Source organism: Microcebus murinus, unplaced genomic scaffold (genome assembly GCF_040939455.1).
Source record: "Microcebus murinus isolate Inina unplaced genomic scaffold, M.murinus_Inina_mat1.0 scaf020_hap2_Mmur4.0, whole genome shotgun sequence".
Taxonomy (NCBI): domain Eukaryota; kingdom Metazoa; phylum Chordata; class Mammalia; order Primates; family Cheirogaleidae; genus Microcebus; species Microcebus murinus.
This window is the reverse complement of record NW_027438966.1, coordinates 387251-412472: the sequence shown is the minus strand read 5'-3', so window position 1 is coordinate 412472 and position 25222 is coordinate 387251. Positions and strand designations below refer to the sequence as shown.

The 25222-nt window shown below is 63.1% G+C and overlaps 7 non-coding genes across 7 annotated transcripts; all 7 read left to right on the top strand.

The window, feature by feature from the left end:
* The first annotated feature begins 1099 nt into the window (after window positions 1-1099).
* On the top strand, window positions 1100-1218 carry LOC142867782 (5S ribosomal RNA). Its single transcript, XR_012917141.1, has one exon. It is a non-coding gene; the product is annotated as a 5S ribosomal RNA (ribosomal RNA).
* Window positions 1219-5009: 3791 nt separating this feature from the next.
* LOC142867781 (5S ribosomal RNA) lies at window positions 5010-5128 on the top strand. The gene has a single exon (XR_012917140.1). It is a non-coding gene; the product is annotated as a 5S ribosomal RNA (ribosomal RNA).
* A 3789-nt stretch (window positions 5129-8917) lies between these two features.
* On the top strand, window positions 8918-9036 carry LOC142867780 (5S ribosomal RNA). Its single transcript, XR_012917139.1, has one exon. It is a non-coding gene; the product is annotated as a 5S ribosomal RNA (ribosomal RNA).
* Window positions 9037-12825: 3789 nt separating this feature from the next.
* On the top strand, window positions 12826-12944 carry LOC142867778 (5S ribosomal RNA). The gene has a single exon (XR_012917137.1). It is a non-coding gene; the product is annotated as a 5S ribosomal RNA (ribosomal RNA).
* Window positions 12945-16736: 3792 nt separating this feature from the next.
* LOC142867777 (5S ribosomal RNA) lies at window positions 16737-16855 on the top strand. The gene has a single exon (XR_012917136.1). It is a non-coding gene; the product is annotated as a 5S ribosomal RNA (ribosomal RNA).
* Window positions 16856-20647: 3792 nt separating this feature from the next.
* On the top strand, window positions 20648-20766 carry LOC142867776 (5S ribosomal RNA). Its single transcript, XR_012917135.1, has one exon. It is a non-coding gene; the product is annotated as a 5S ribosomal RNA (ribosomal RNA).
* A 3795-nt stretch (window positions 20767-24561) lies between these two features.
* Window positions 24562-24680, top strand: LOC142867775 (5S ribosomal RNA). The gene has a single exon (XR_012917133.1). It is a non-coding gene; the product is annotated as a 5S ribosomal RNA (ribosomal RNA).
* Window positions 24681-25222: the final 542 nt, after the last annotated feature.

Genomic DNA, 25222 nt, shown 5'->3' with positions numbered 1-25222 from the left:
ACACACACCCGAGCGCAGGTGTCTTCCGCACAGACTGCGGGCCTCGCTCTTCTGAATGCCGCTAGCTCGCCACCCACCCACGGGTGAACCCGGTCAGGGTGCTTTCTCTAAGGGGCAGACTCTTTTCCGGGCGGGCTACCGGTGTCTCTGTTTGCTCGTTTCTTTCTTCCATTTCGGGAAAGTCTTCCTTGCTGGGTGTGGAAATCTCCTATGCCTTCCCTCGCCTATTCTGTCAGCTTTAAAATTCTCTTTCAGTTGCCACCCTCACAGATGGATTAGGAAACTCTTTCCGGTGCACTCATTAGTGAAATGACCTCCAGGAAGCTGGAATCCAATATCTAATGGCCGATTTTTAGCGAGTCCACACGCCAGGGTGGTCGGGGTCCAATGCAGCCCCGGCCAGGCCCAGGCCCCTTGGACTGGGCCACAGGAGGACACGGAGGAGGGTCCCGGCCCCCACGAAGCGGTGCCGGCAGTTCTCCACGGGCTTGGGCGTTTTCCAGAGGTAGGAGATGGAGGGGACTGATTTCTTCAGCGCCCCCCAAACCAGGCCACCCCACCCCACCCATGGGACACATCCCCAGAGAGAGACGCCCCATACACTGGCTGTGCCCCAGCCCTGGCCCGGGGGAATAGGCGGCAGCCCACCCACAGGGCGAGGGGGGGGCGCAGCTGAAAGGGGTTGTGGGGGAGGGCGGCCCCTGGCTGGGGTCAAAGGGCGAGCGTCCCGCGCGTGCGCAGTCAGCGGCAGGCAGCGACGCGCTGGGGGTGGGCAGCGGGTAGGTGAAGGAGGCCGGGCGAGGAGACGAGGGGGGCTGGGAGGGCTCCACCTTGGCGAGTCCAGCCGTGGAGGCGCATCTTGTGTGAGTGTGAGTGAGTGTGAGTGTGTGTGTGTGTGTATAGAGAGACAGCCCCCCGCCCCGCCCCGCCCCGCCCCGCCCCGCCCCGCCCATCACCCCCGTCCCTGGGAGCCCGCGGGACCCGGCCGGCGAACTCAACCGGCCCGGCCCGGCGCGGGGCCTGGGGCGGGAGGCGGCGGCGGGGAAGCCCAGAGAGGCTCGGCTTCTTGAGCGGGGCAGGGGCGCCCTCCGCCGCCGCCGTCTAGGGCCACACCACCCTGAACGCCCCCGATCTCGTCTGGTCTCGGAAGCTAAGCGGGGTCGGGCCTGGTTAGTACTTGGATGGGAGACCGCCTGGGAATACCGGGTGCCACAGGCTGCTGCTTTTTTTTTTTTTTTTTTTTTTTTGCCTCTTGTTCTGTCCCCTTTCTGGGAGCGCGGCGGCGGCCCGGGGTGGGGGTCACCCCCACCCTCAGCGCCCGCCCGCGGTGCCTGGCGCCCCAGCCCGCACCGTGGGGCCTCCTCTTGTCCCAAGCCGCGACACCGCCGCCACGCGGCAGCATGCGTGGCATCTGGACTGTCAGGTCTCAGACCAAAGGTCTGCTCTGTGGGAACCGACACGCTGGAGGAAACCTTGAGAGTCTGAGAGGGGAGGGAGTTCCAGAAGAAGGCCAGGATGTCATTTTGAGGGAGTATGTGACCAGAACTCGTCCCGTTGCTTTTGGGGTTCTATGGGCTACACGCAGGAATCTTTGGTGGTGGCACCTGATGTTGGGGGATCCGGAGTCACACCCAGACCTGCTCCACAGGCCTCCTTTTACTTTTCTCTTCGGATTCATGATTTTTAAAAAGTGTCTCTTACCTCTATGATTGCATTTTCTTTTCTCTCTCTTTTCAAGCAGATGATGGGAGTACAAGTATTCAGGTGACATGTGTTGCCCGTGCCCCCCTCCCCCCTGTGTTCTTTTTTTTTTTTTTTTTTTTTTTTTGGAGACAGAGTCTCGTTTTGCTGCCCAGGCTAGAGTGAGTGCCATGGCGTCAGCCTAGCTCACGGCAACCTCAATCTCCGGGCTCAAGCAATCCTGCTGCCTCAGCCTCCCGAGTAGTTGGGACTACAGGCATGCACCACCACGCCCGGCTGTGTTTTTCTATATATATTAGTTGGCCAATTAATTTCTTTCTATTTTTAGTAGAGACGGGGGTCTCGCTCTTGCTCAGGCTGGTTTCGAACTCCTGACCTGGAGCAATCCGCCCGCCTCGGCCTCCCAGAGAGCTAGGATTACAGGCGTGAGCCACCGCGCCCGGCCCCCCCTGTGTTCTTATTCATATACCTCTCATGTTGTTGCAGCGTATTGTGGGGGTACCAATGTTAAGGTCGGGTGCCTTGCCCTCTCCAAGCCTCCCCCCTCGGGTCAGAGCTTCAAGTGCGCCCATCCCCCAGTCGGTGCGCACCCACCCCATGCCTAATGGATGTGTATGCCCCTCCCCTCCCCCCACCCGCCCGACACCCACCCGATGAAGGTGATTCCTCTCTGTCCACTTAGGCGTCCATCCGTTCGTACCAATTTGCTGGTGAGCGCGCTCACGTGGTGCTCGTGTGTCCATTCTTGGGATACCTGGCTTACTGGAACGGGTTCCAGCTCTGGCCAGGAGAACACGAGAGGCGCCCTCTCACCGCTGCTCCTCACAGCCGAATGGCACTCCGTGGTGTCCACGCGCCACATTTTATTAATGCACTCCTGGATGGATGGGCACTCGGGTCGCTTCCACGTCTTTGCGATTGTGAATTGTGCCCTAACTGTCACCCTAACCCTTACCCAGCCCGTCTCCTCTGCCCCTGCCTGACGCGCTCCTCCCCGGCCAGGCCCGTCACTGTCCTGGGCCCCCGCCTGACCGGCTCCTCCCCGCCCGGCCTGTCACCGTCCTCTGCCCCTGCCTGACATGCTCCTTCCCGCCCGGCCTCTCACCGTCCTCGGCCCCTGCCTGACCGGCTCCTCCGTCGCCTGGGCCTTCCAAGGGCTTGGTGTGGACGCTGCTTCCAGGAAGCCCTCCAGAAACCCGGCAGCAGGGTGGCCGCAGCAGTCTCCAGCAGCCGTCCCTAAGTCGCGTGAGTGCGGGGGACGTGCCCCCGCTGTGCCGCGGGGGCCCAGCCTGGTGTCTTCCCTGAGGCCCTGCGGCTGCCGGCTGGGCTGCCGCTCCCCGCAAGGGGAGAGCCGCGGAGGTGGGGACCGCCTCCTGATGGGGACGTACACGCAGCTCTCCAAGTCGGATTCCGGGGCTCTCTGTCCTGCCCGAAGGCCCAGCCGGCCTGCGGGTCCTTAGAGTGGCAAAAACCTCCGAAAACTGAGACTGAGGGTCCGGTGGGTGTCTGCACTTTTGTGCTGGGCACCCCAGGGAGGCCCGGGGGCTGGCTGGACAACGTGGTCTGCTGGGCGGGGGGGTTGGAGGAGCAACTGATGCCCTTTGCACTTTGGGTAGCAAGAGTCTGAGGTGTCTCTGAGCCCTGTGCCCTGTGGGGGGGGGCGGGGGGGAGGAGGAGGAGGAGGAGGAGGAGGTGGGAAGGGCCGGGGCCTGCAGTCCTGTTCCCGGGGTGGCACGGCAAGTGGCTTCTTCCACAGGCTGCTTGGCCTGGGCTCCCTGCACCTGGGCCTTTGGAGGACCGGCCCTGTGCTTGCCAACACTTCCTGCAGGGACCCAGAGCTGGGAGGTGGCATCTCTCAGCCCTGGGTCGGGCAGAGCCCCAGCGGGCCATGCCCACAACCTCTCTCAGCACCGGTCCCCCAGAAGGCTCCTTTGGGACCAGGATTCTCTTGCGGTGACTCTTTAAGGTCTGGCCCCTGGATGGAGGGGCACCAGGAGTAGAGGAGCAGGAAGGGGAAGGGGGTGGCCATGCGAGGGGACACTTTGAGGCCAAGTCCCAGCTTCAGCCTGATCCTCCTGGGAACCCCGCTCTGAGACAAGGAGCCGGGCTTCCCATTCCCACAGCAGCCAGTCGTGGGCTGAGGACACCTGGGGCGTTGGGAACTCCCTGGCTTCTCCTTGGTTTAACATCTGGAGCTGCTTGTGAATCGCGCCGCCACACACACCCGAGCGCAGGTGTCTTCCGCACAGACTGCGGGCCTCGCTCTTCTGAATGCCGCTAGCTCGCCACCCACCCACGGGTGAACCCGGTCAGGGTGCTTTCTCTAAGGGGCAGACTCTTTTCCGGGCGGGCTACCGGTGTCTCTGTTTGCTCGTTTCTTTCTTCCATTTCGGGAAAGTCTTCCTTGCTGGGTGTGGAAATCTCCTATGCCTTCCCTCGCCTATTCTGTCAGCTTTAAAATTCTCTTTCAGTTGCCACCCTCACAGATGGATTAGGAAACTCTTTCCGGTGCACTCATTAGTGAAATGACCTCCAGGAAGCTGGAATCCAATATCTAATGGCCGATTTTTAGCGAGTCCACACGCCAGGGTGGTCGGGGTCCAATGCAGCCCCGGCCAGGCCCAGGCCCCTTGGACTGGGCCACAGGAGGACACGGAGGAGGGTCCCGGCCCCCACGAAGCGGTGCCGGCAGTTCTCCACGGGCTTGGGCGTTTTCCAGAGGTAGGAGATGGAGGGGACTGATTTCTTCAGCGCCCCCCAAACCAGGCCACCCCACCCCACCCATGGGACACATCCCCAGAGAGAGACGCCCCATACACTGGCTGTGCCCCAGCCCTGGCCCGGGGGAATAGGCGGCAGCCCACCCACAGGGCGAGGGGGGGGGCGCAGCTGAAAGGGGTTGTGGGGGAGGGCGGCCCCTGGCTGGGGTCAAAGGGCGAGCGTCCCGCGCGTGCGCAGTCAGCGGCAGGCAGCGACGCGCTGGGGGTGGGCAGCGGGTAGGTGAAGGAGGCCGGGCGAGGAGACGAGGGGGGCTGGGAGGGCTCCACCTTGGCGAGTCCAGCCGTGGAGGCGCATCTTGTGTGAGTGTGAGTGAGTGTGAGTGTGTGTGTGTGTGTGTATAGAGAGACAGCCCCCCGCCCCGCCCCGCCCCGCCCCGCCCATCACCCCCGTCCCTGGGAGCCCGCGGGACCCGGCCGGCGAACTCAACCGGCCCGGCCCGGCGCGGGGCCTGGGGCGGGAGGCGGCGGCGGGGAAGCCCAGAGAGGCTCGGCTTCTTGAGCGGGGCAGGGGCGCCCTCCGCCGCCGCCGTCTAGGGCCACACCACCCTGAACGCCCCCGATCTCGTCTGGTCTCGGAAGCTAAGCGGGGTCGGGCCTGGTTAGTACTTGGATGGGAGACCGCCTGGGAATACCGGGTGCCACAGGCTGCTGCTTTTTTTTTTTTTTTTGCCTCTTGTTCTGTCCCCTTTCTGGGAGCGCGGCGGCGGCCCGGGGTGGGGGTCACCCCCACCCTCAGCGCCCGCCCGCGGTGCCTGGCGCCCCAGCCCGCACCGTGGGGCCTCCTCTTGTCCCAAGCCGCGACACCGCCGCCACGCGGCAGCATGCGTGGCATCTGGACTGTCAGGTCTCAGACCAAAGGTCTGCTCTGTGGGAACCGACACGCTGGAGGAAACCTTGAGAGTCTGAGAGGGGAGGGAGTTCCAGAAGAAGGCCAGGATGTCATTTTGAGGGAGTATGTGACCAGAACTCGTCCCGTTGCTTTTGGGGTTCTATGGGCTACACGCAGGAATCTTTGGTGGTGGCACCTGATGTTGGGGGATCCGGAGTCACACCCAGACCTGCTCCACAGGCCTCCTTTTACTTTTCTCTTCGGATTCATGATTTTTAAAAAGTGTCTCTTACCTCTATGATTGCATTTTCTTTTCTCTCTCTTTTCAAGCAGATGATGGGAGTACAAGTATTCAGGTGACATGTGTTGCCCGTGCCCCCCTCCCCCCTGTGTTCTTTTTTTTTTTTTTTTTTTTTTTTTTTGAGACAGAGTCTCGTTTTGCTGCCCAGGCTAGAGTGAGTGCCATGGCGTCAGCCTAGCTCACGGCAACCTCAATCTCCGGGCTCAAGCAATCCTGCTGCCTCAGCCTCCCGAGTAGTTGGGACTACAGGCATGCACCACCACGCCCGGCTGTGTTTTTCTATATATATTAGTTGGCCAATTAATTTCTTTCTATTTTTAGTAGAGACGGGGGTCTCGCTCTTGCTCAGGCTGGTTTCGAGCTCCTGACCTGGAGCAATCCGCCCGCCTCGGCCTCCCAGAGAGCTAGGATTACAGGCGTGAGCCACCGCGCCCGGCCCCCCCTGTGTTCTTATTCATATACCTCTCATGTTGTTGCAGCGTATTGTGGGGGTACCAATGTTAAGGTCGGGTGCCTTGCCCTCTCCAAGCCTCCCCCCTCGGGTCAGAGCTTCAAGTGCGCCCATCCCCCAGTCGGTGCGCACCCACCCCATGCCTAATGGATGTGTATGCCCCTCCCCTCCCCCCACCCGCCCGACACCCACCCGATGAAGGTGATTCCTCTCTGTCCACTTAGGCGTCCATCCGTTCGTACCAATTTGCTGGTGAGCGCGCTCACGTGGTGCTCGTGTGTCCATTCTTGGGATACCTGGCTTACTGGAACGGGTTCCAGCTCTGGCCAGGAGAACACGAGAGGCGCCCTCTCACCGCTGCTCCTCACAGCCGAATGGCACTCCGTGGTGTCCACGCGCCACATTTTATTAATGCACTCCTGGATGGATGGGCACTCGGGTCGCTTCCACGTCTTTGCGATTGTGAATTGTGCCCTAACTGTCACCCTAACCCTTACCCAGCCCGTCTCCTCTGCCCCTGCCTGACGCGCTCCTCCCCGGCCAGGCCCGTCACTGTCCTGGGCCCCCGCCTGACCGGCTCCTCCCCGCCCGGCCTGTCACCGTCCTCTGCCCCTGCCTGACATGCTCCTTCCCGCCCGGCCTCTCACCGTCCTCGGCCCCTGCCTGACCGGCTCCTCCGTCGCCTGGGCCTTCCAAGGGCTTGGTGTGGACGCTGCTTCCAGGAAGCCCTCCAGAAACCCGGCAGCAGGGTGGCCGCAGCAGTCTCCAGCAGCCGTCCCTAAGTCGCGTGAGTGCGGGGGACGTGCCCCCGCTGTGCCGCGGGGGCCCAGCCTGGTGTCTTCCCTGAGGCCCTGCGGCTGCCGGCTGGGCTGCCGCTCCCCGCAAGGGGAGAGCCGCGGAGGTGGGGACCGCCTCCTGATGGGGACGTACACGCAGCTCTCCAAGTCGGATTCCGGGGCTCTCTGTCCTGCCCGAAGGCCCAGCCGGCCTGCGGGTCCTTAGAGTGGCAAAAACCTCCGAAAACTGAGACTGAGGGTCCGGTGGGTGTCTGCACTTTTGTGCTGGGCACCCCAGGGAGGCCCGGGGGCTGGCTGGACAACGTGGTCTGCTGGGCGGGGGGGTTGGAGGAGCAACTGATGCCCTTTGCACTTTGGGTAGCAAGAGTCTGAGGTGTCTCTGAGCCCTGTGCCCTGTGGGGGGGGGCGGGGGGGAGGAGGAGGAGGAGGAGGAGGAGGTGGGAAGGGCCGGGGCCTGCAGTCCTGTTCCCGGGGTGGCACGGCAAGTGGCTTCTTCCACAGGCTGCTTGGCCTGGGCTCCCTGCACCTGGGCCTTTGGAGGACCGGCCCTGTGCTTGCCAACACTTCCTGCAGGGACCCAGAGCTGGGAGGTGGCATCTCTCAGCCCTGGGTCGGGCAGAGCCCCAGCGGGCCATGCCCACAACCTCTCTCAGCACCGGTCCCCCAGAAGGCTCCTTTGGGACCAGGATTCTCTTGCGGTGACTCTTTAAGGTCTGGCCCCTGGATGGAGGGGCACCAGGAGTAGAGGAGCAGGAAGGGGAAGGGGGTGGCCATGCGAGGGGACACTTTGAGGCCAAGTCCCAGCTTCAGCCTGATCCTCCTGGGAACCCCGCTCTGAGACAAGGAGCCGGGCTTCCCATTCCCACAGCAGCCAGTCGTGGGCTGAGGACACCTGGGGCGTTGGGAACTCCCTGGCTTCTCCTTGGTTTAACATCTGGAGCTGCTTGTGAATCGCGCCGCCACACACACCCGAGCGCAGGTGTCTTCCGCACAGACTGCGGGCCTCGCTCTTCTGAATGCCGCTAGCTCGCCACCCACCCACGGGTGAACCCGGTCAGGGTGCTTTCTCTAAGGGGCAGACTCTTTTCCGGGCGGGCTACCGGTGTCTCTGTTTGCTCGTTTCTTTCTTCCATTTCGGGAAAGTCTTCCTTGCTGGGTGTGGAAATCTCCTATGCCTTCCCTCGCCTATTCTGTCAGCTTTAAAATTCTCTTTCAGTTGCCACCCTCACAGATGGATTAGGAAACTCTTTCCGGTGCACTCATTAGTGAAATGACCTCCAGGAAGCTGGAATCCAATATCTAATGGCCGATTTTTAGCGAGTCCACACGCCAGGGTGGTCGGGGTCCAATGCAGCCCCGGCCAGGCCCAGGCCCCTTGGACTGGGCCACAGGAGGACACGGAGGAGGGTCCCGGCCCCCACGAAGCGGTGCCGGCAGTTCTCCACGGGCTTGGGCGTTTTCCAGAGGTAGGAGATGGAGGGGACTGATTTCTTCAGCGCCCCCCAAACCAGGCCACCCCACCCCACCCATGGGACACATCCCCAGAGAGAGACGCCCCATACACTGGCTGTGCCCCAGCCCTGGCCCGGGGGAATAGGCGGCAGCCCACCCACAGGGCGAGGGGGGGGGCGCAGCTGAAAGGGGTTGTGGGGGAGGGCGGCCCCTGGCTGGGGTCAAAGGGCGAGCGTCCCGCGCGTGCGCAGTCAGCGGCAGGCAGCGACGCGCTGGGGGTGGGCAGCGGGTAGGTGAAGGAGGCCGGGCGAGGAGACGAGGGGGGCTGGGAGGGCTCCACCTTGGCGAGTCCAGCCGTGGAGGCGCATCTTGTGTGAGTGTGAGTGAGTGTGAGTGTGTGTGTGTGTGTGTATAGAGAGACAGCCCCCCGCCCCGCCCCGCCCCGCCCCGCCCCGCCCATCACCCCCGTCCCTGGGAGCCCGCGGGACCCGGCCGGCGAACTCAACCGGCCCGGCCCGGCGCGGGGCCTGGGGCGGGAGGCGGCGGCGGGGAAGCCCAGAGAGGCTCGGCTTCTTGAGCGGGGCAGGGGCGCCCTCCGCCGCCGCCGTCTAGGGCCACACCACCCTGAACGCCCCCGATCTCGTCTGGTCTCGGAAGCTAAGCGGGGTCGGGCCTGGTTAGTACTTGGATGGGAGACCGCCTGGGAATACCGGGTGCCACAGGCTGCTGCTTTTTTTTTTTTTTTTGCCTCTTGTTCTGTCCCCTTTCTGGGAGCGCGGCGGCGGCCCGGGGTGGGGGTCACCCCCACCCTCAGCGCCCGCCCGCGGTGCCTGGCGCCCCAGCCCGCACCGTGGGGCCTCCTCTTGTCCCAAGCCGCGACACCGCCGCCACGCGGCAGCATGCGTGGCATCTGGACTGTCAGGTCTCAGACCAAAGGTCTGCTCTGTGGGAACCGACACGCTGGAGGAAACCTTGAGAGTCTGAGAGGGGAGGGAGTTCCAGAAGAAGGCCAGGATGTCATTTTGAGGGAGTATGTGACCAGAACTCGTCCCGTTGCTTTTGGGGTTCTATGGGCTACACGCAGGAATCTTTGGTGGTGGCACCTGATGTTGGGGGATCCGGAGTCACACCCAGACCTGCTCCACAGGCCTCCTTTTACTTTTCTCTTCGGATTCATGATTTTTAAAAAGTGTCTCTTACCTCTATGATTGCATTTTCTTTTCTCTCTCTTTTCAAGCAGATGATGGGAGTACAAGTATTCAGGTGACATGTGTTGCCCGTGCCCCCCTCCCCCCTGTGTTCTTTTTTTTTTTTTTTTTTTTTTTTTTTGAGACAGAGTCTCGTTTTGCTGCCCAGGCTAGAGTGAGTGCCATGGCGTCAGCCTAGCTCACGGCAACCTCAATCTCCGGGCTCAAGCAATCCTGCTGCCTCAGCCTCCCGAGTAGTTGGGACTACAGGCATGCACCACCACGCCCGGCTGTGTTTTTCTATATATATTAGTTGGCCAATTAATTTCTTTCTATTTTTAGTAGAGACGGGGGTCTCGCTCTTGCTCAGGCTGGTTTCGAGCTCCTGACCTGGAGCAATCCGCCCGCCTCGGCCTCCCAGAGAGCTAGGATTACAGGCGTGAGCCACCGCGCCCGGCCCCCCCTGTGTTCTTATTCATATACCTCTCATGTTGTTGCAGCGTATTGTGGGGGTACCAATGTTAAGGTCGGGTGCCTTGCCCTCTCCAAGCCTCCCCCCTCGGGTCAGAGCTTCAAGTGCGCCCATCCCCCAGTCGGTGCGCACCCACCCCATGCCTAATGGATGTGTATGCCCCTCCCCTCCCCCCACCCGCCCGACACCCACCCGATGAAGGTGATTCCTCTCTGTCCACTTAGGCGTCCATCCGTTCGTACCAATTTGCTGGTGAGCGCGCTCACGTGGTGCTCGTGTGTCCATTCTTGGGATACCTGGCTTACTGGAACGGGTTCCAGCTCTGGCCAGGAGAACACGAGAGGCGCCCTCTCACCGCTGCTCCTCACAGCCGAATGGCACTCCGTGGTGTCCACGCGCCACATTTTATTAATGCACTCCTGGATGGATGGGCACTCGGGTCGCTTCCACGTCTTTGCGATTGTGAATTGTGCCCTAACTGTCACCCTAACCCTTACCCAGCCCGTCTCCTCTGCCCCTGCCTGACGCGCTCCTCCCCGGCCAGGCCCGTCACTGTCCTGGGCCCCCGCCTGACCGGCTCCTCCCCGCCCGGCCTGTCACCGTCCTCTGCCCCTGCCTGACATGCTCCTTCCCGCCCGGCCTCTCACCGTCCTCGGCCCCTGCCTGACCGGCTCCTCCGTCGCCTGGGCCTTCCAAGGGCTTGGTGTGGACGCTGCTTCCAGGAAGCCCTCCAGAAACCCGGCAGCAGGGTGGCCGCAGCAGTCTCCAGCAGCCGTCCCTAAGTCGCGTGAGTGCGGGGGACGTGCCCCCGCTGTGCCGCGGGGGCCCAGCCTGGTGTCTTCCCTGAGGCCCTGCGGCTGCCGGCTGGGCTGCCGCTCCCCGCAAGGGGAGAGCCGCGGAGGTGGGGACCGCCTCCTGATGGGGACGTACACGCAGCTCTCCAAGTCGGATTCCGGGGCTCTCTGTCCTGCCCGAAGGCCCAGCCGGCCTGCGGGTCCTTAGAGTGGCAAAAACCTCCGAAAACTGAGACTGAGGGTCCGGTGGGTGTCTGCACTTTTGTGCTGGGCACCCCAGGGAGGCCCGGGGGCTGGCTGGACAACGTGGTCTGCTGGGCGGGGGGGTTGGAGGAGCAACTGATGCCCTTTGCACTTTGGGTAGCAAGAGTCTGAGGTGTCTCTGAGCCCTGTGCCCTGTGGGGGGGGGCGGGGGGGAGGAGGAGGAGGAGGAGGAGGAGGTGGGAAGGGCCGGGGCCTGCAGTCCTGTTCCCGGGGTGGCACGGCAAGTGGCTTCTTCCACAGGCTGCTTGGCCTGGGCTCCCTGCACCTGGGCCTTTGGAGGACCGGCCCTGTGCTTGCCAACACTTCCTGCAGGGACCCAGAGCTGGGAGGTGGCATCTCTCAGCCCTGGGTCGGGCAGAGCCCCAGCGGGCCATGCCCACAACCTCTCTCAGCACCGGTCCCCCAGAAGGCTCCTTTGGGACCAGGATTCTCTTGCGGTGACTCTTTAAGGTCTGGCCCCTGGATGGAGGGGCACCAGGAGTAGAGGAGCAGGAAGGGGAAGGGGGTGGCCATGCGAGGGGACACTTTGAGGCCAAGTCCCAGCTTCAGCCTGATCCTCCTGGGAACCCCGCTCTGAGACAAGGAGCCGGGCTTCCCATTCCCACAGCAGCCAGTCGTGGGCTGAGGACACCTGGGGCGTTGGGAACTCCCTGGCTTCTCCTTGGTTTAACATCTGGAGCTGCTTGTGAATCGCGCCGCCACACACACCCGAGCGCAGGTGTCTTCCGCACAGACTGCGGGCCTCGCTCTTCTGAATGCCGCTAGCTCGCCACCCACCCACGGGTGAACCCGGTCAGGGTGCTTTCTCTAAGGGGCAGACTCTTTTCCGGGCGGGCTACCGGTGTCTCTGTTTGCTCGTTTCTTTCTTCCATTTCGGGAAAGTCTTCCTTGCTGGGTGTGGAAATCTCCTATGCCTTCCCTCGCCTATTCTGTCAGCTTTAAAATTCTCTTTCAGTTGCCACCCTCACAGATGGATTAGGAAACTCTTTCCGGTGCACTCATTAGTGAAATGACCTCCAGGAAGCTGGAATCCAATATCTAATGGCCGATTTTTAGCGAGTCCACACGCCAGGGTGGTCGGGGTCCAATGCAGCCCCGGCCAGGCCCAGGCCCCTTGGACTGGGCCACAGGAGGACACGGAGGAGGGTCCCGGCCCCCACGAAGCGGTGCCGGCAGTTCTCCACGGGCTTGGGCGTTTTCCAGAGGTAGGAGATGGAGGGGACTGATTTCTTCAGCGCCCCCCAAACCAGGCCACCCCACCCCACCCATGGGACACATCCCCAGAGAGAGACGCCCCATACACTGGCTGTGCCCCAGCCCTGGCCCGGGGGAATAGGCGGCAGCCCACCCACAGGGCGAGGGGGGGGGCGCAGCTGAAAGGGGTTGTGGGGGAGGGCGGCCCCTGGCTGGGGTCAAAGGGCGAGCGTCCCGCGCGTGCGCAGTCAGCGGCAGGCAGCGACGCGCTGGGGGTGGGCAGCGGGTAGGTGAAGGAGGCCGGGCGAGGAGACGAGGGGGGCTGGGAGGGCTCCACCTTGGCGAGTCCAGCCGTGGAGGCGCATCTTGTGTGAGTGTGAGTGAGTGTGAGTGTGTGTGTGTGTGTGTATAGAGAGACAGCCCCCCGCCCCGCCCCGCCCCGCCCCGCCCCGCCCATCACCCCCGTCCCTGGGAGCCCGCGGGACCCGGCCGGCGAACTCAACCGGCCCGGCCCGGCGCGGGGCCTGGGGCGGGAGGCGGCGGCGGGGAAGCCCAGAGAGGCTCGGCTTCTTGAGCGGGGCAGGGGCGCCCTCCGCCGCCGCCGTCTAGGGCCACACCACCCTGAACGCCCCCGATCTCGTCTGGTCTCGGAAGCTAAGCGGGGTCGGGCCTGGTTAGTACTTGGATGGGAGACCGCCTGGGAATACCGGGTGCCACAGGCTGCTGCTTTTTTTTTTTTTTTTGCCTCTTGTTCTGTCCCCTTTCTGGGAGCGCGGCGGCGGCCCGGGGTGGGGGTCACCCCCACCCTCAGCGCCCGCCCGCGGTGCCTGGCGCCCCAGCCCGCACCGTGGGGCCTCCTCTTGTCCCAAGCCGCGACACCGCCGCCACGCGGCAGCATGCGTGGCATCTGGACTGTCAGGTCTCAGACCAAAGGTCTGCTCTGTGGGAACCGACACGCTGGAGGAAACCTTGAGAGTCTGAGAGGGGAGGGAGTTCCAGAAGAAGGCCAGGATGTCATTTTGAGGGAGTATGTGACCAGAACTCGTCCCGTTGCTTTTGGGGTTCTATGGGCTACACGCAGGAATCTTTGGTGGTGGCACCTGATGTTGGGGGATCCGGAGTCACACCCAGACCTGCTCCACAGGCCTCCTTTTACTTTTCTCTTCGGATTCATGATTTTTAAAAAGTGTCTCTTACCTCTATGATTGCATTTTCTTTTCTCTCTCTTTTCAAGCAGATGATGGGAGTACAAGTATTCAGGTGACATGTGTTGCCCGTGCCCCCCTCCCCCCTGTGTTCTTTTTTTTTTTTTTTTTTTTTTTTTTTGAGACAGAGTCTCGTTTTGCTGCCCAGGCTAGAGTGAGTGCCATGGCGTCAGCCTAGCTCACGGCAACCTCAATCTCCGGGCTCAAGCAATCCTGCTGCCTCAGCCTCCCGAGTAGTTGGGACTACAGGCATGCACCACCACGCCCGGCTGTGTTTTTCTATATATATTAGTTGGCCAATTAATTTCTTTCTATTTTTAGTAGAGACGGGGGTCTCGCTCTTGCTCAGGCTGGTTTCGAGCTCCTGACCTGGAGCAATCCGCCCGCCTCGGCCTCCCAGAGAGCTAGGATTACAGGCGTGAGCCACCGCGCCCGGCCCCCCCTGTGTTCTTATTCATATACCTCTCATGTTGTTGCAGCGTATTGTGGGGGTACCAATGTTAAGGTCGGGTGCCTTGCCCTCTCCAAGCCTCCCCCCTCGGGTCAGAGCTTCAAGTGCGCCCATCCCCCAGTCGGTGCGCACCCACCCCATGCCTAATGGATGTGTATGCCCCTCCCCTCCCCCCACCCGCCCGACACCCACCCGATGAAGGTGATTCCTCTCTGTCCACTTAGGCGTCCATCCGTTCGTACCAATTTGCTGGTGAGCGCGCTCACGTGGTGCTCGTGTGTCCATTCTTGGGATACCTGGCTTACTGGAACGGGTTCCAGCTCTGGCCAGGAGAACACGAGAGGCGCCCTCTCACCGCTGCTCCTCACAGCCGAATGGCACTCCGTGGTGTCCACGCGCCACATTTTATTAATGCACTCCTGGATGGATGGGCACTCGGGTCGCTTCCACGTCTTTGCGATTGTGAATTGTGCCCTAACTGTCACCCTAACCCTTACCCAGCCCGTCTCCTCTGCCCCTGCCTGACGCGCTCCTCCCCGGCCAGGCCCGTCACTGTCCTGGGCCCCCGCCTGACCGGCTCCTCCCCGCCCGGCCTGTCACCGTCCTCTGCCCCTGCCTGACATGCTCCTTCCCGCCCGGCCTCTCACCGTCCTCGGCCCCTGCCTGACCGGCTCCTCCGTCGCCTGGGCCTTCCAAGGGCTTGGTGTGGACGCTGCTTCCAGGAAGCCCTCCAGAAACCCGGCAGCAGGGTGGCCGCAGCAGTCTCCAGCAGCCGTCCCTAAGTCGCGTGAGTGCGGGGGACGTGCCCCCGCTGTGCCGCGGGGGCCCAGCCTGGTGTCTTCCCTGAGGCCCTGCGGCTGCCGGCTGGGCTGCCGCTCCCCGCAAGGGGAGAGCCGCGGAGGTGGGGACCGCCTCCTGATGGGGACGTACACGCAGCTCTCCAAGTCGGATTCCGGGGCTCTCTGTCCTGCCCGAAGGCCCAGCCGGCCTGCGGGTCCTTAGAGTGGCAAAAACCTCCGAAAACTGAGACTGAGGGTCCGGTGGGTGTCTGCACTTTTGTGCTGGGCACCCCAGGGAGGCCCGGGGGCTGGCTGGACAACGTGGTCTGCTGGGCGGGGGGGTTGGAGGAGCAACTGATGCCCTTTGCACTTTGGGTAGCAAGAGTCTGAGGTGTCTCTGAGCCCTGTGCCCTGTGGGGGGGGGCGGGGGGGAGGAGGAGGAGGAGGAGGAGGAGGTGGGAAGGGCCGGGGCCTGCAGTCCTGTTCCCGGGGTGGCACGGCAAGTGGCTTCTTCCACAGGCTGCTTGGCCTGGGCTCCCTGCACCTGGGCCTTTGGAGGACCGGCCCTGTGCTTGCCAACACTTCCTGCAGGGACCCAGAGCTGGGAGGTGGCATCTCTCAGCCCTGGGTCGGGCAGAGCCCCAGCGGGCCATGCCCACAACCTCTCTCAGCACCGGTCCCCCAGAAGGCTCCTTTGGGACCAGGATTCTCTTGCGGTGACTCTTTAAGGTCTGGCCCCTGGATGGAGGGGCACCAGGAGTAGAGGAGCAGGAAGGGGAAGGGGGTGGCCATGCGAGGGGACACTTTGAGGCCAAGTCCCAGCTTCAGCCTGATCCTCCTGGGAACCCCGCTCTGAGACAAGGAGCCGGGCTTCCCATTCCCACAGCAGCCAGTCGTGGGCTGAGGACACCTGGGGCGTTGGGAACTCCCTGGCTTCTCCTTGGTTTAACATCTGGAGCTGCTTGTGAATCGCGCCGCCACACACACCCGAGCGCAGGTGTCTTCCGCACAGACTGCGGGCCTCGCTCTTCTGAATGCCGCTAGCTCGCCACCCACCCACGGGTGAACCCGGTCAGGGTGCTTTCTCTAAGGGGCAGACTCTTTTCCGGGCGGGCTACCGGTGTCTCTGTTTGCTCGTTTCTTTCTTCCATTTCGGGAAAGTCTTCCTTGCTGGGTGTGGAAATCTCCTATGCCTTCCCTCGCCTATTCTGTCAGCTTTAAAATTCTCTTTCAGTTGCCACCCTCACAGATGGATTAGGAAACTCTTTCCGGTGCACTCATTAGTGAAATGACCTCCAGGAAGCTGGAATCCAATATCTAATGGCCGATTTTTAGCGAGTCCACACGCCAGGGTGGTCGGGGTCCAATGCAGCCCCGGCCAGGCCCAGGCCCCTTGGACTGGGCCACAGGAGGACACGGAGGAGGGTCCCGGCCCCCACGAAGCGGTGCCGGCAGTTCTCCACGGGCTTGGGCGTTTTCCAGAGGTAGGAGATGGAGGGGACTGATTTCTTCAGCGCCCCCCAAACCAGGCCACCCCACCCCACCCATGGGACACATCCCCAGAGAGAGACGCCCCATACACTGGCTGTGCCCCAGCCCTGGCCCGGGGGAATAGGCGGCAGCCCACCCACAGGGCGAGGGGGGGGGCGCAGCTGAAAGGGGTTGTGGGGGAGGGCGGCCCCTGGCTGGGGTCAAAGGGCAAGCGTCCCGCGCGTGCGCAGTCAGCGGCAGGCAGCGACGCGCTGGGGGTGGGCAGCGGGTAGGTGAAGGAGGCCGGGCGAGGAGACGAGGGGGGCTGGGAGGGCTCCACCTTGGCGAGTCCAGCCGTGGAGGCGCATCTTGTGTGAGTGTGAGTGAGTGTGAGTGTGTGTGTGTGTGTATAGAGAGACAGCCCCCCGCCCCGCCCCGCCCCGCCCCGCCCCGCCCCGCCCATCACCCCCGTCCCTGGGAGCCCGCGGGACCCGGCCGGCGAACTCAACCGGCCCGGCCCGGCGCGGGGCCTGGGGCGGGAGGCGGCGGCGGGGAAGCCCAGAGAGGCTCGGCTTCTTGAGCGGGGCAGGGGCGCCCTCCGCCGCCGCCGTCTAGGGCCACACCACCCTGAACGCCCCCGATCTCGTCTGGTCTCGGAAGCTAAGCGGGGTCGGGCCTGGTTAGTACTTGGATGGGAGACCGCCTGGGAATACCGGGTGCCACAGGCTGCTGCTTTTTTTTTTTTTTTTGCCTCTTGTTCTGTCCCCTTTCTGGGAGCGCGGCGGCGGCCCGGGGTGGGGGTCACCCCCACCCTCAGCGCCCGCCCGCGGTGCCTGGCGCCCCAGCCCGCACCGTGGGGCCTCCTCTTGTCCCAAGCCGCGACACCGCCGCCACGCGGCAGCATGCGTGGCATCTGGACTGTCAGGTCTCAGACCAAAGGTCTGCTCTGTGGGAACCGACACGCTGGAGGAAACCTTGAGAGTCTGAGAGGGGAGGGAGTTCCAGAAGAAGGCCAGGATGTCATTTTGAGGGAGTATGTGACCAGAACTCGTCCCGTTGCTTTTGGGGTTCTATGGGCTACACGCAGGAATCTTTGGTGGTGGCACCTGATGTTGGGGGATCCGGAGTCACACCCAGACCTGCTCCACAGGCCTCCTTTTACTTTTCTCTTCGGATTCATGATTTTTAAAAAGTGTCTCTTACCTCTATGATTGCATTTTCTTTTCTCTCTCTTTTCAAGCAGATGATGGGAGTACAAGTATTCAGGTGACATGTGTTGCCCGTGCCCCCCTCCCCCCTGTGTTCTTTTTTTTTTTTTTTTTTTTTTTTTTTGAGACAGAGTCTCGTTTTGCTGCCCAGGCTAGAGTGAGTGCCATGGCGTCAGCCTAGCTCACGGCAACCTCAATCTCCGGGCTCAAGCAATCCTGCTGCCTCAGCCTCCCGAGTAGTTGGGACTACAGGCATGCACCACCACGCCCGGCTGTGTTTTTCTATATATATTAGTTGGCCAATTAATTTCTTTCTATTTTTAGTAGAGACGGGGGTCTCGCTCTTGCTCAGGCTGGTTTCGAGCTCCTGACCTGGAGCAATCCGCCCGCCTCGGCCTCCCAGAGAGCTAGGATTACAGGCGTGAGCCACCGCGCCCGGCCCCCCCTGTGTTCTTATTCATATACCTCTCATGTTGTTGCAGCGTATTGTGGGGGTACCAATGTTAAGGTCGGGTGCCTTGCCCTCTCCAAGCCTCCCCTCTCGGGTCAGAGCTTCAAGTGCGCCCATCCCCCAGTCGGTGCGCACCCACCCCATGCCTAATGGATGTGTATGCCCCTCCCCTCCCCCCACCCGCCCGACACCCACCCGATGAAGGTGATTCCTCTCTGTCCACTTAGGCGTCCATCCGTTCGTACCAATTTGCTGGTGAGCGCGCTCACGTGGTGCTCGTGTGTCCATTCTTGGGATACCTGGCTTACTGGAACGGGTTCCAGCTCTGGCCAGGAGAACACGAGAGGCGCCCTCTCACCGCTGCTCCTCACAGCCGAATGGCACTCCGTGGTGTCCACGCGCCACATTTTATTAATGCACTCCTGGATGGATGGGCACTCGGGTCGCTTCCACGTCTTTGCGATTGTGAATTGTGCCCTAACTGTCACCCTAACCCTTACCCAGCCCGTCTCCTCTGCCCCTGCCTGACGCGCTCCTCCCCGGCCAGGCCCGTCACTGTCCTGGGCCCCCGCCTGACCGGCTCCTCCCCGCCCGGCCTGTCACCGTCCTCTGCCCCTGCCTGACATGCTCCTTCCCGCCCGGCCTCTCACCGTCCTCGGCCCCTGCCTGACCGGCTCCTCCGTCGCCTGGGCCTTCCAAGGGCTTGGTGTGGACGCTGCTTCCAGGAAGCCCTCCAGAAACCCGGCAGCAGGGTGGCCGCAGCAGTCTCCAGCAGCCGTCCCTAAGTCGCGTGAGTGCGGGGGACGTGCCCCCGCTGTGCCGCGGGGGCCCAGCCTGGTGTCTTCCCTGAGGCCCTGCGGCTGCCGGCTGGGCTGCCGCTCCCCGCAAGGGGAGAGCCGCGGAGGTGGGGACCGCCTCCTGATGGGGACGTACACGCAGCTCTCCAAGTCGGATTCCGGGGCTCTCTGTCCTGCCCGAAGGCCCAGCCGGCCTGCGGGTCCTTAGAGTGGCAAAAACCTCCGAAAACTGAGACTGAGGGTCCGGTGGGTGTCTGCACTTTTGTGCTGGGCACCCCAGGGAGGCCCGGGGGCTGGCTGGACAACGTGGTCTGCTGGGCGGGGGGGTTGGAGGAGCAACTGATGCCCTTTGCACTTTGGGTAGCAAGAGTCTGAGGTGTCTCTGAGCCCTGTGCCCTGTGGGGGGGGGCGGGGGGGAGGAGGAGGAGGAGGAGGAGGAGGTGGGAAGGGCCGGGGCCTGCAGTCCTGTTCCCGGGGTGGCACGGCAAGTGGCTTCTTCCACAGGCTGCTTGGCCTGGGCTCCCTGCACCTGGGCCTTTGGAGGACCGGCCCTGTGCTTGCCAACACTTCCTGCAGGGACCCAGAGCTGGGAGGTGGCATCTCTCAGCCCTGGGTCGGGCAGAGCCCCAGCGGGCCATGCCCACAACCTCTCTCAGCACCGGTCCCCCAGAAGGCTCCTTTGGGACCAGGATTCTCTTGCGGTGACTCTTTAAGGTCTGGCCCCTGGATGGAGGGGCACCAGGAGTAGAGGAGCAGGAAGGGGAAGGGGGTGGCCATGCGAGGGGACACTTTGAGGCCAAGTCCCAGCTTCAGCCTGATCCTCCTGGGAACCCCGCTCTGAGACAAGGAGCCGGGCTTCCCATTCCCACAGCAGCCAGTCGTGGGCTGAGGACACCTGGGGCGTTGGGAACTCCCTGGCTTCTCCTTGGTTTAACATCTGGAGCTGCTTGTGAATCGCGCCGCCACACACACCCGAGCGCAGGTGTCTTCCGCACAGACTGCGGGCCTCGCTCTTCTGAATGCCGCTAGCTCGCCACCCACCCACGGGTGAACCCGGTCAGGGTGCTTTCTCTAAGGGGCAGACTCTTTTCCGGGCGGGCTACCGGTGTCTCTGTTTGCTCGTTTCTTTCTTCCATTTCGGGAAAGTCTTCCTTGCTGGGTGTGGAAATCTCCTATGCCTTCCCTCGCCTATTCTGTCAGCTTTAAAATTCTCTTTCAGTTGCCACCCTCACAGATGGATTAGGAAACTCTTTCCGGTGCACTCATTAGTGAAATGACCTCCAGGAAGCTGGAATCCAATATCTAATGGCCGATTTTTAGCGAGTCCACACGCCAGGGTGGTCGGGGTCCAATGCAGCCCCGGCCAGGCCCAGGCCCCTTGGACTGGGCCACAGGAGGACACGGAGGAGGGTCCCGGCCCCCACGAAGCGGTGCCGGCAGTTCTCCACGGGCTTGGGCGTTTTCCAGAGGTAGGAGATGGAGGGGACTGATTTCTTCAGCGCCCCCCAAACCAGGCCACCCCACCCCACCCATGGGACACATCCCCAGAGAGAGACGCCCCATACACTGGCTGTGCCCCAGCCCTGGCCCGGGGGAATAGGCGGCAGCCCACCCACAGGGCGAGGGGGGGGGCGCAGCTGAAAGGGGTTGTGGGGGAGGGCGGCCCCTGGCTGGGGTCAAAGGGCGAGCGTCCCGCGCGTGCGCAGTCAGCGGCAGGCAGCGACGCGCTGGGGGTGGGCAGCGGGTAGGTGAAGGAGGCCGGGCGAGGAGACGAGGGGGGCTGGGAGGGCTCCACCTTGGCGAGTCCAGCCGTGGAGGCGCATCTTGTGTGAGTGTGAGTGAGTGTGAGTGTGTGTGTGTGTGTATAGAGAGACAGCCCCCCGCCCCGCCCCGCCCCGCCCCGCCCCGCCCCGCCCATCACCCCCGTCCCTGGGAGCCCGCGGGACCCGGCCGGCGAACTCAACCGGCCCGGCCCGGCGCGGGGCCTGGGGCGGGAGGCGGCGGCGGGGAAGCCCAGAGAGGCTCGGCTTCTTGAGCGGGGCAGGGGCGCCCTCCGCCGCCGCCGTCTAGGGCCACACCACCCTGAACGCCCCCGATCTCGTCTGGTCTCGGAAGCTAAGCGGGGTCGGGCCTGGTTAGTACTTGGATGGGAGACCGCCTGGGAATACCGGGTGCCACAGGCTGCTGCTTTTTTTTTTTTTTTTGCCTCTTGTTCTGTCCCCTTTCTGGGAGCGCGGCGGCGGCCCGGGGTGGGGGTCACCCCCACCCTCAGCGCCCGCCCGCGGTGCCTGGCGCCCCAGCCCGCACCGTGGGGCCTCCTCTTGTCCCAAGCCGCGACACCGCCGCCACGCGGCAGCATGCGTGGCATCTGGACTGTCAGGTCTCAGACCAAAGGTCTGCTCTGTGGGAACCGACACGCTGGAGGAAACCTTGAGAGTCTGAGAGGGGAGGGAGTTCCAGAAGAAGGCCAGGATGTCATTTTGAGGGAGTATGTGACCAGAACTCGTCCCGTTGCTTTTGGGGTTCTATGGGCTACACGCAGGAATCTTTGGTGGTGGCACCTGATGTTGGGGGATCCGGAGTCACACCCAGACCTGCTCCACAGGCCTCCTTTTACTTTTCTCTTCGGATTCATGATTTTTAAAAAGTGTCTCTTACCTCTATGATTGCATTTTCTTTTCTCTCTCTTTTCAAGCAGATGATGGGAGTACAAGTATTCAGGTGACATGTGTTGCCCGTGCCCCCCTCCCCCCTGTGTTCTTTTTTTTTTTTTTTTTTTTTTTTTTTGAGACAGAGTCTCGTTTTGCTGCCCAGGCTAGAGTGAGTGCCATGGCGTCAGCCTAGCTCACGGCAACCTCAATCTCCGGGCTCAAGCAATCCTGCTGCCTCAGCCTCCCGAGTAGTTGGGACTACAGGCATGCACCACCACGCCCGGCTGTGTTTTTCTATATATATTAGTTGGCCAATTAATTTCTTTCTATTTTTAGTAGAGACGGGGGTCTCGCTCTTGCTCAGGCTGGTTTCGAGCTCCTGACCTGGAGCAATCCGCCCGCCTCGGCCTCCCAGAGAGCTAGGATTACAGGCGTGAGCCACCGCGCCCGGCCCCCCCTGTGTTCTTATTCATATACCTCTCATGTTGTTGCAGCGTATTGTGGGGGTACCAATGTTAAGGTCGGGTGCCTTGCCCTCTCCAAGCCTCCCCCCTCGGGTCAGAGCTTCAAGTGCGCCCATCCCCCAGTCGGTGCGCACCCACCCCATGCCTAATGGATGTGTATGCCCCTCCCCTCCCCCCACCCGCCCGACACCCACCCGATGAAGGTGATTCCTCTCTGTCCACTTAGGCGTCCATCCGTTCGTACCAATTTGCTGGTGAGCGCGCTCACGTGGTGCTCGTGTGTCCATTCTTGGGATACCTGGCTTACTGGAACGGGTTCCAGCTCTGGCCAGGAGAACACGAGAGGCGCCCTCTCACCGCTGCTCCTCACAGCCGAATGGCACTCCGTGGTGTCCACGCGCCACATTTTATTAATGCACTCCTGGATGGATGGGCACTCGGGTCGCTTCCACGTCTTTGCGATTGTGAATTGTGCCCTAACTGTCACCCTAACCCTTACCCAGCCCGTCTCCTCTGCCCCTGCCTGACGCGCTCCTCCCCGGCCAGGCCCGTCACTGTCCTGGGCCCCCGCCTGACCGGCTCCTCCCCGCCCGGCCTGTCACCGTCCTCTGCCCCTGCCTGACATGCTCCTTCCCGCCCGGCCTCTCACCGTCCTCGGCCCCTGCCTGACCGGCTCCTCCGTCGCCTGGGCCTTCCAAGGGCTTGGTGTGGACGCTGCTTCCAGGAAGCCCTCCAGAAACCCGGCAGCAGGGTGGCCGCAGCAGTCTCCAGCAGCCGTCCCTAAGTCGCGTGAGTGCGGGGGACGTGCCCCCGCTGTGCCGCGGGGGCCCAGCCTGGTGTCTTCCCTGAGGCCCTGCGGCTGCCGGCTGGGCTGCCGCTCCCCGCAAGGGGAGAGCCGCGGAGGTGGGGACCGCCTCCTGATGGGGACGTACACGCAGCTCTCCAAGTCGGATTCCGGGGCTCTCTGTCCTGCCCGAAGGCCCAGCCGGCCTGCGGGTCCTTAGAGTGGCAAAAACCTCCGAAAACTGAGACTGAGGGTCCGGTGGGTGTCTGCACTTTTGTGCTGGGCACCCCAGGGAGGCCCGGGGGCTGGCTGGACAACGTGGTCTGCTGGGCTGGGGGGTTGGAGGAGCAACTGATGCCCTTTGCACTTTGGGTAGCAAGAGTCTGAGGTGTCTCTGAGCCCTGTGCCCTGTGGGGGGGGGCGGGGGGGAGGAGGAGGAGGAGGAGGAGGAGGAGGTGGGAAGGGCCGGGGCCTGCAGTCCTGTTCCCGGGGTGGCACGGCAAGTGGCTTCTTCCACAGGCTGCTTGGCCTGGGCTCCCTGCACCTGGGCCTTTGGAGGACCGGCCCTGTGCTTGCCAACACTTCCTGCAGGGACCCAGAGCTGGGAGGTGGCATCTCTCAGCCCTGGGTCGGGCAGAGCCCCAGCGGGCCATGCCCACAACCTCTCTCAGCACCGGTCCCCCAGAAGGCTCCTTTGGGACCAGGATTCTCTTGCGGTGACTCTTTAAGGTCTGGCCCCTGGATGGAGGGGCACCAGGAGTAGAGGAGCAGGAAGGGGAAGGGGGTGGCCATGCGAGGGGACACTTTGAGGCCAAGTCCCAGCTTCAGCCTGATCCTCCTGGGAACCCCGCTCTGAGACAAGGAGCCGGGCTTCCCATTCCCACAGCAGCCAGTCGTGGGCTGAGGACACCTGGGGCGTTGGGAACTCCCTGGCTTCTCCTTGGTTTAACATCTGGAGCTGCTTGTGAATCGCGCCGCCACACACACCCGAGCGCAGGTGTCTTCCGCACAGACTGCGGGCCTCGCTCTTCTGAATGCCGCTAGCTCGCCACCCACCCACGGGTGAACCCGGTCAGGGTGCTTTCTCTAAGGGGCAGACTCTTTTCCGGGCGGGCTACCGGTGTCTCTGTTTGCTCGTTTCTTTCTTCCATTTCGGGAAAGTCTTCCTTGCTGGGTGTGGAAATCTCCTATGCCTTCCCTCGCCTATTCTGTCAGCTTTAAAATTCTCTTTCAGTTGCCACCCTCACAGATGGATTAGGAAACTCTTTCCGGTGCACTCATTAGTGAAATGACCTCCAGGAAGCTGGAATCCAATATCTAATGGCCGATTTTTAGCGAGTCCACACGCCAGGGTGGTCGGGGTCCAATGCAGCCCCGGCCAGGCCCAGGCCCCTTGGACTGGGCCACAGGAGGACACGGAGGAGGGTCCCGGCCCCCACGAAGCGGTGCCGGCAGTTCTCCACGGGCTTGGGCGTTTTCCAGAGGTAGGAGATGGAGGGGACTGATTTCTTCAGCGCCCCCCAAACCAGGCCACCCCACCCCACCCATGGGACACATCCCCAGAGAGAGACGCCCCATACACTGGCTGTGCCCCAGCCCTGGCCCGGGGGAATAGGCGGCAGCCCACCCACAGGGCGAGGGGGGGGGCGCAGCTGAAAGGGGTTGTGGGGGAGGGCGGCCCCTGGCTGGGGTCAAAGGGCGAGCGTCCCGCGCGTGCGCAGTCAGCGGCAGGCAGCGACGCGCTGGGGGTGGGCAGCGGGTAGGTGAAGGAGGCCGGGCGAGGAGACGAGGGGGGCTGGGAGGGCTCCACCTTGGCGAGTCCAGCCGTGGAGGCGCATCTTGTGTGAGTGTGAGTGAGTGTGAGTGTGTGTGTGTGTGTATAGAGAGACAGCCCCCCGCCCCGCCCCGCCCCGCCCCGCCCCGCCCCGCCCATCACCCCCGTCCCTGGGAGCCCGCGGGACCCGGCCGGCGAACTCAACCGGCCCGGCCCGGCGCGGGGCCTGGGGCGGGAGGCGGCGGCGGGGAAGCCCAGAGAGGCTCGGCTTCTTGAGCGGGGCAGGGGCGCCCTCCGCCGCCGCCGTCTAGGGCCACACCACCCTGAACGCCCCCGATCTCGTCTGGTCTCGGAAGCTAAGCGGGGTCGGGCCTGGTTAGTACTTGGATGGGAGACCGCCTGGGAATACCGGGTGCCACAGGCTGCTGCTTTTTTTTTTTTTTTTGCCTCTTGTTCTGTCCCCTTTCTGGGAGCGCGGCGGCGGCCCGGGGTGGGGGTCACCCCCACCCTCAGCGCCCGCCCGCGGTGCCTGGCGCCCCAGCCCGCACCGTGGGGCCTCCTCTTGTCCCAAGCCGCGACACCGCCGCCACGCGGCAGCATGCGTGGCATCTGGACTGTCAGGTCTCAGACCAAAGGTCTGCTCTGTGGGAACCGACACGCTGGAGGAAACCTTGAGAGTCTGAGAGGGGAGGGAGTTCCAGAAGAAGGCCAGGATGTCATTTTGAGGGAGTATGTGACCAGAACTCGTCCCGTTGCTTTTGGGGTTCTATGGGCTACACGCAGGAATCTTTGGTGGTGGCACCTGATGTTGGGGGATCCGGAGTCACACCCAGACCTGCTCCACAGGCCTCCTTTTACTTTTCTCTTCGGATTCATGATTTTTAAAAAGTGTCTCTTACCTCTATGATTGCATTTTCTTTTCTCTCTCTTTTCAAGCAGATGATGGGAGTACAAGTATTCAGGTGA